Genomic DNA, 8,544 nt, shown 5'->3' on the forward strand with positions numbered 1-8,544 from the left:
TATGGAAAAGTATTGCTAAACATGTTCAAACTTATAGAATTGTGAATTCACCATCATTTTAAATATTTAGCTACTTGTTCTCTGTTGATAGAGGGGAAATAGCAAAAAAAATGACAACTGCTGAATGGAAAACACAGGATCATGCTAATAAAATGAAGTTAGACTGTGACTGGTAATACTCATGCCCTTACATTTTCAGATTTTCACCCAGCTCCAACCCCAAATCCCATACAGGGCAGTCGAGGAGGACAAGCTCTGATGGCAGAAGATGGAGAGGCCTCTGTCACTATCACAGCAAGGTGGTAATCAGCGGAGGATCTGTGGTTCACTGAAGCGGTCAATAAAAGGATTGCATTGTGTTCACATCTTGCAACTGTGCAGTATTATCAGGTTAGAGTGATCCATCATGACTTGATAGGCGGTCAGTTACAGAGCAGCCGGAACTAAGTAAGTGAAAGAGGCATAATGTAGTTTGCAACCATCTGCTTTTCAAAAAGGATACTGCTACTGAATAGGACACTCAGATTTTTTTTAATTGCTTTTTGTATTTGGTTTTCAATTGTGCCTTTTGAACATTTTTTTTAATTTTATTAATTTCAAGTGAAAATGCTAAATCAAAAAAAAGTCATAAATGTCAAGTAATTTTTTTTGTGATTGAAAAATCCACTAACTGACGTGCAGTAAATGAGGTGATGTACCACACTACCAGTATTTTTGTTTCATTTGTGAAGCAAATCATCCACTGAAGCAGGTTTTTCATCCCTTCCTGCCTTATTATTGAGTCTTTCTTGTTTTATTCCCATCCTCATTTTCTTTTGTGCTTCCTCTTTTTTTTTTTATCTTCCGTCCTCTTTTCTCCACTTCTAATCTCGTCAGTCGCTCCTTTCCCTCACTCTCTTCATTCTTTCCCCCCTTTCTGCCTGACTGACCAGAAAGCTCCATCATCATCACCACAGGACCAGCCCAATTTTTGTTATAAAGGCAATAAATCATTCCAGCTTTCATCTATTGTTATTGATGAATGACCAATTATTTGTCATCTAATACAGAGAAAAACGATGACACAGGGAGACAGATCAACTTTTTTTTTCTTCCTCCACTGGCTGATGTGACACAGGACAGCAGTGATGGATTATATCCATAAACTGTTATTACATGTATAATGTGGCGCTCAAATCTGACATCTCACTTACTCTCAGCTTCCCGCTTAAACACAAAGAAATGGTCGGATTCACTTTGTGATCATGAAATCATTACCAAGAGATAAATTCAAGCCAGGTGACATGTACTTATCCTTTGTAAGAACAGGTAATTTAGTCATTTACAGAGATTTGACAAACAAAAAGGTTTAAAAAAGGGAGAAATAACTTGTTTTTAGTGGAATTGCTACTTTCTTTTGAATGATTATGAATCAATGAAGAATAAACAATCATCAGGCATTTTAGAGAAACAAACATCTTACTTGTGCTCACTAGTGTCTCAGAGTTAAATAAATACTGAGCTAGCAGTATGGTAAGTATTTTTTTAAATGTATTAAATTTTTTTGGCAGTAGTCTGGAGGGTCTGTAGAGATTCCGCTGATTGCTGCAGCATCTCTTTCCCAATTATTGTGTTGTTATCAATATCTTTTCTATAAATGCATAGAGCATAAAAAGAAAAACACTTTTGTTTGGGTGTACCCCACTACTGCTAGACTGAATTAATGTCTGCTGCTCACTGTTTTTCTGGTTTCCTCAGAAATATGTTGTCCCATTTGTGATAATTAAAGAAAAGTGAGGTAAACAAATCAAACTATTTAAATATGGATCAATAAATATGCTGTTTTGAATTGTGAGGTACCCTGAGATTTAGTTGAGTTTGTCTCCATTTCTGCACATATTCAGACACCTGATTTAACATAGATGTTTGTTTATTAAGCATATAAACTTTATATATGTATACACACACACACACACACACACACACACACACACACACACACACATCCGACTGCTGTATGTTTTCATCAGGTGCAAAAAGATGTCAGCAGTTCAGACATTTACCTGCTCATTCTTCCTCTGTGGAGTTAAAAATGGTTTGTGCAAAGGCCATGACTTGTTTTACTGCAATACAACTGCAAAAGAAGGAAAGGGAGGGTGGGAGAGGGAGGGGTGGGAGAGAGAGAGAGAGAGAGAGAGAGAGAGAGAGAAAATCATTTCCCATATTAGACTCTCAATCAATTCTTCTATGTCCCATCCATCACTGCCCTTGTCATCTTGCACAAGATGTCTCAACTTCAGTTACGAAGGAGCTCAAATCACATACCAGTGAAAATGTAGAATGTTTAGAAAAGTATATTGTGGAATAAGAAATACAACTCACATTCACGTTTATAATTACCATTACCTTTTTTCACTATCTGTGCCACTATAAAAATGTCCCTATCATGGATCTAATAAAGGTCAGGGTCAAGTTTTTTGTTATACAATAGCTCATTTAAAAACAACTTGAGTTTCCCAAAGTGCCTGCACATGCTTCAATGAAGTTTAAAACACAGAACACTGAATAAATAAGCAGCATAAGCATTATAACTTGATAACTTGCTGCTGAAGACAAATGTTGTCTGACATGTTTTTCACGTAATAATGCATGTGAATACAGTAAGTCAAATGCAACTATAATAATATTTTACATTAAATTATAATATAAACATAGATATGTTGCTGCATTGGGTCCTAACATTACATTGTATACATGTATAAGATTATTTAATGTAAGTCGTTGTAAGTCGTTGTAATTATGTGCAGATTATTATCATTTTAGTCTGATTCTGTCGAGTATCTGAGTATTAACAAACAACAACACATACAAAACACGAAAATAACAGCTTTTATTTTGAAATTCAGCTCTGTATTGTCATTATTGATATCTTTTTTTGCTAAATCGATATAGTTATTGCTGCGGTTGCTAAATAGTGTGTTAGTTAACTTACTTAATGAGCTTTGACATTAAGTGTACACAAAGTTAGCTCCAAGTGCACGTGGCTAGGCTAGCGCCAACAACTGGCGGAGGACAACATCAAATTAGACACATTCACGTGACACAACTCACCAAAGTCCAGTTCGAAACCGTGTCAATAACGAGTCCCTTCTTCGACAGTGAGTGGTGAGAGACTCCATTAATTCAACATAAAAGCATTAATAAAACATTACTTGTGTTGGTACTTTTTGCTACGTTGCTAAGTAGTTAATGAGATCATGTGACTTAAAGGTGGGCGTAATGCTGAGCTGTGATTGGCTGGGCAATTGGCAAATCACCTGCTCTGCACGCTGCACTACTGTTTCGTCATGAAAATGTTTATTTGGATTTCTTTAATACGTTTTTAAATTATTAAATGTGAAACTTACAAATAAAATAGTGATGAAGTCAAATATACTTAAGTAAGATTCGAGGTTTAAAAAGCAGGTGTACAAGAAGACCGCCTCATTTGTACATTTTGTAATCAGGGCAAATGTGATTTGTTATCTTCCACCTCTTCGAATAGATAATAATAAAATATAATAAAAAATAAAGCTATATATATACATAAATATATATATATATATATATACAACACAAAACATAGTAAAAAGCAGGCCACTTATGACAGATACATGTTTATTTGAATGTATTGAAGTGGTTAAGAGTTAAATAGTTCAATAATTTACACCCAAAATAGTGAAGCATTAAACTGAAATGAACACAAACTTCCAAATAGCATCACATTAGAATCTGGCCACTTTATTGGAAATATATAAACATTTTTATTTAATTTGTTTTAATTTTTTTGTAATGCATTAGAATTAAACAAAAGAAAAATGTAATTCTTAACTCCTTTTGTCATACACATATTTGACCACCAAGTGTCAGCATTTCATCACACATGTTATCCCCTTCAACCAAGATTATTGCATCTTATGAAAACACCACATCAGTGCTGCATGAGGTATCATTCATCATAAAATATTATTATTATGTGCCTTAAATATTATGTGTTCACATGTATATGTCTGAGCTAAAATAATAATATAAAAAAGTATACCTTGCTTGGGCTTTTTGTGAAGTTACAATATTCCTCCAGCAGATGTCAGTGTTGACAAAACATTGTGCCTCAAAGACAGTGCTCTGCGCCTATAACTACATTACATTCATTTCCGGGCAAAATAATATCTAGAAAAGCATTGTTGCTTTGACAAGACTCATTTAAAAACGTTTTTTGGAGGAAATAATCAATTTAAATTCACCCTGGTATCATTTAGCTCCATATTTAACCAAGATGAAATACAATTTCATATCAAAATTGAATAATATATAATTAAATCATAATATATAATTACAAATCACATTATATTAGTGTGATAAGCATTACAGTTCATCTTCATCTTTAATGTTAAGGAGGCAAAACTGTGTCATTTCTTCTGTAGCCTCACTGAGGACCCAGTCCACAGATGAAATGCAGTCTAACTGGCCACTGCTCTTATTCTCTGAATTGTTTTTTGAAAAAATTGCAAAGAAAAGAAACAAGAAAAGTGGCTCAGTCCCATTTCATTTGTCAAGAGGCTACTTAAGAATGAAAGTTGCCCCCACTCACCCACCCACCCACCATTTTTTTTATCCCAAGGACACATGAGCTCATGCAGCCTGGCCGACTGCCTGGACAATGAGGCGGAGGAGGGAACAGATGCATTCATCAGGTAGATTACATCATCGCTGTCCAATCCCCTGCTCTCTGACACGAGATTTTCGGAGCAGCGTGTGCCACAGAGTTTAAACCGTGGGAATTGGCTCAGCTTGGATATCACACTTCAGAGGGGAACACACGCACGCACATACACACACAAGGTCAAATATTTGGTTCAAACACAACCCATCCACTCAGGTGTGCATAATATTCTGTAGCCTTGGTGACTCAAAGAGGAAAAATATAAAATGTATAATTGTATACTCAATAGAATGTCCTTCTCCGACAAGAAAAAAGAGTTTTATGTGACGAGTGGGACTGGAGGCTGGTAGGTTATTCCGAGTGGAGTGAAATTAGGGACTGAATATTACCCCAGGAAATATATTTTAGACATTGAGATGCATTTTCAAATAATTGATTTAAGTGAAACTCAAATAGCTGGGCTGTAGCTGGAAAGGAAATCTTAAACAAGGAGACCAACTGGGCAGAAAATGAAGTCTTTATTACCAAACACTAAAAAATGTAAAACCTCTAAATCAGCAGAACTAAACAAAAGAAAATAACCTGAGGCTACTACTCAGCAGATGCTACCATAATACAGCAAAAGGCAACAAGTAATGCAAAAATCAAAAGTGCAAAAACAACCGAAATTTTTTTTTTTCAAGTGCATATATGTTTTTGCATTTTTATCACCTATGTGGTAAGTATTTTTGTCCCAGTATCATTTATGCTTTGTTGGATTGGTCTTGAAGTCTCTCATGTATTGATTATTTCCACCACTGGGAGTCTAACGCTCACTTGAAAACACTTGCCTCTCAAATATCTATATTACTTGCACTTGACTTGAATCAACAAAAAAAATATTCCTCCACTGCCAGCCCTTTTTAAAGGTCAGTCAGTGCACTATTTAAATGTGTTGAAAATACATCACCAAAAGTTACCAGATATAGGTAGTTTGGTAGTTAGGTAGCTAGGTAAAAAAAAACTCTCATTTTATATTTCCCTTTCAGTAATTGTCATTACTTATCATTTAATGCACAAACACACACACACACTAAACTGTGAGATTGTGTGTAACAAGAGGCCCTTTCCACATTGACAAAACCATGTCAACTCTGTTTTATCATCGCTTTTATTGAATCTGTTTTATCCTTTCATCTTATTGCGTCATAGGGAAACTTGTCTCTTAAGAGCAAAAAGGCTCTTCTTCAGATTGTTAAGTGGTCGTAGCTGGATAATCAGTGAGCCTCAGCTTAACACAGCAAACCTGTGCTCCATGCAGCAAATTCCATTTTAGATGATGAACTGCAGCCTCTGGATGTAGGTTTACAGTCCTATTAAAACAAAAACAAAAAAGCTGCTTTGTTCCAGAAGCCATTGCACAAAGTAATATTGCGCATTATCTGTTTACTTTTTTTCTTCCATATTTTTAATTCTCAGTATATTCATTTTATTTATTTGTATTCAAGTTCTGGTTCAGTGGTTCAGTGGTTCTGTTATTTATTTATTATCATGTATTTAAGTTGGGCTTTTTTTTGTTTCTTTTTTACATTATTTCACTAATCATGTCTGCCCTGTCTGTAATGTATGTAAGATGCTTTGTTAAATGATGCTTCTGTCTTAACACTTTAACACCTAAGCCTCAAAATGCCAGAAAATGTTTTTTTTGCTTTCAACTTTCAATATCTGGCAGTTATTAACAATTTACTGCATGTTAAAATAGTGTATTAACAATTTAAAATGAAGAAAAACAAAAAGGTTTATTTAGACAAAACATTGTAGTTGTATGATTTTGCACAGTATAAAACATATTTAAAATAACCTTAAGTTTGAGTCTGCAACGGCAAACTGTTGGAATTTGTCTAATAGCACAAACGTTTACGTATACGGTAATGCAAAGTGTCGTCTTCAATACACTCCAAAAAACTGCGAAAACAAATCTACAGGAACAGATAAAGGGACTTGACTTGACTGGAAGTGATTAATATCACTCGCCCTTTAAGAAAGTACAGTGTGTTTGTGTGTGTGTGTGTTTGCTGTATATCAAGAGGGAAACATCTGTATCACTCCTGTGCAAATATCAATGAGATGACACTTTGATGAGAGAAGCTGCAGCTGCGGAACTGAAGGAAGAAAACATGCAAAAATGAAGCTTAGATGCAGATTGAGGCAAACAAGAAGATGTCCTTATACCTTTAGAATATGTTTGTTGTTTTAGGTGATGCATTTGGTCGTTAAATGGAGTCTAAGCTGATTTAAAGGTCGGTGCTTTTTAATTCTATCAGACTAACGCTTCACATCGGCGATGGTTCTTCTGTTGTTTGTCGTGTAAATCAACGAGGCATTTATAACGAGCCACGAAAAAGAAACAAACGAGAACATCCTTGATCGTTTGTCTTTTTAATTCCAAACCAATTTTCACTCAGGTACTTTCTGTACAACAAATGGTGCTTTTCAATTTCAGCCTCCGGGGATTCAAAACATCTCATGGTCTTTTTTTGGTGCAATTCAATCAGAGCGTAATTCAATTATTGCAAGTGATAATTTAAAAAGGAAATGAATGAACACATTGCAGTTGATCACATTTTGAATATAAAAAAAGCCTTGAAATTAATAACTTATTATTACAATTTATGTCTCCTTTAACCTTTAGTGCCCCCATGGTAAATTGCCGTAGGAATAATACACAACTCCTTATTTGGACATCCTGGCGGTGTGCGTTTATGGGTCACATACTCTTTTTTTTTTCTTCTTATGTGTTGTTGAGTCAAAGTTATGATTCATTTTATATCGCATTTTTAGAAGTGATATAAAGTTTTGTTTTCCGTTACTCCAGGTGAACTGTGTCGTATTTCCAAATTTCACAAATTCAATGTAATATTAAAGGCGACATAGACCGGAAGCTCCAATAAACGCTGCGTTTGTGTGTGTGTGTATCTGCGTCATTACCTCATTTATGAAACACTAACGTTTCAGAACAAACAGTTCAGCCACTGCTGAGAAAATAGTCTTGTATTGTTTTCCTGGGCTCTGCGAAGCGGATCGGCACTTCCTTAATTTGATGTCGTCATCAGAAATCCTCACCACTCCTCTCACCACCGTAGCGCCTCCCGGTGCGGGCACTAGTCCGGGCACATCCAGTTGCGTACATTCAACCGCAGAAGAAGAAGAACTACTCTCGTTGTAGCTGCTGAGATGCAGAGCATCCACCGTGCCAGAGGGGGAGCTGTGTTTCTGAGAGCTGGCCTATCTATTACGTCACTTCCAGGTACCTGGCCAATCACAGGACAATAGGAAAGCTCTCGTTGGCTGGCCAATCACAACACAGTCCACGTTCTGGGGGTGTGGTTTTGGTCTGAGACAGCGCGACTGACGAGAGCGTCAGTGAGGAGATATTTTGATCGGCTCGTTTGCAGCGACTAGTAAGTTTATAACCATGAAAACAAGTTAATATATGTAAGTAGACCTCCATAACTAACATATACGTGCGATACAAGCATTCTATGTCGCCTTTACACATACTTTTTTCTCAGGTGTGTTTATATATTTGGTGAAAATGAATTTTTGTTTTCATCAGATTGTCTATTGTGCTGACAAAAGGATATGAGACACTCTTGCTCATTCTTATAGCCCCTGTATATACTGTACATTTAAACATAGTAAGGGAAAGAAGCAGCCAGAATGCTCTGTATTCTAAGGGTTAACATCTGCGCAGATTTTTTTATGAAATTGAAATACACATTTCCTTGAAAAAGTTTGAAGTGGAAGTGGAAACTATCTGGATTATTATCCCTGCATCACTTGGTCAAACAAAGCCTGGTATTAAAGGTGTACTGAAAACCAAT

General features: G+C 35.9%; 1 long non-coding RNA gene across 1 annotated transcript; it reads right to left on the reverse strand.

Annotated features, from left to right (window-relative positions):
• Positions 1-210: 210 nt before the first annotated feature.
• Positions 211-3,210, reverse strand: LOC131440848 (uncharacterized). Its single transcript, XR_009231537.1, has 3 exons — positions 3,091-3,210; positions 2,043-2,113; positions 211-328 (listed from the first exon to the last, which is right to left on the reverse strand). It is a non-coding gene; the product is annotated as an uncharacterized LOC131440848 (long non-coding RNA).
• Between the last annotated feature and the right edge of the window lie 5,334 nt (positions 3,211-8,544).

Source organism: Solea solea, chromosome 2 (assembly GCF_958295425.1).
Source record: "Solea solea chromosome 2, fSolSol10.1, whole genome shotgun sequence".
In the NCBI taxonomy this organism is placed as follows: domain Eukaryota; kingdom Metazoa; phylum Chordata; class Actinopteri; order Pleuronectiformes; family Soleidae; genus Solea; species Solea solea.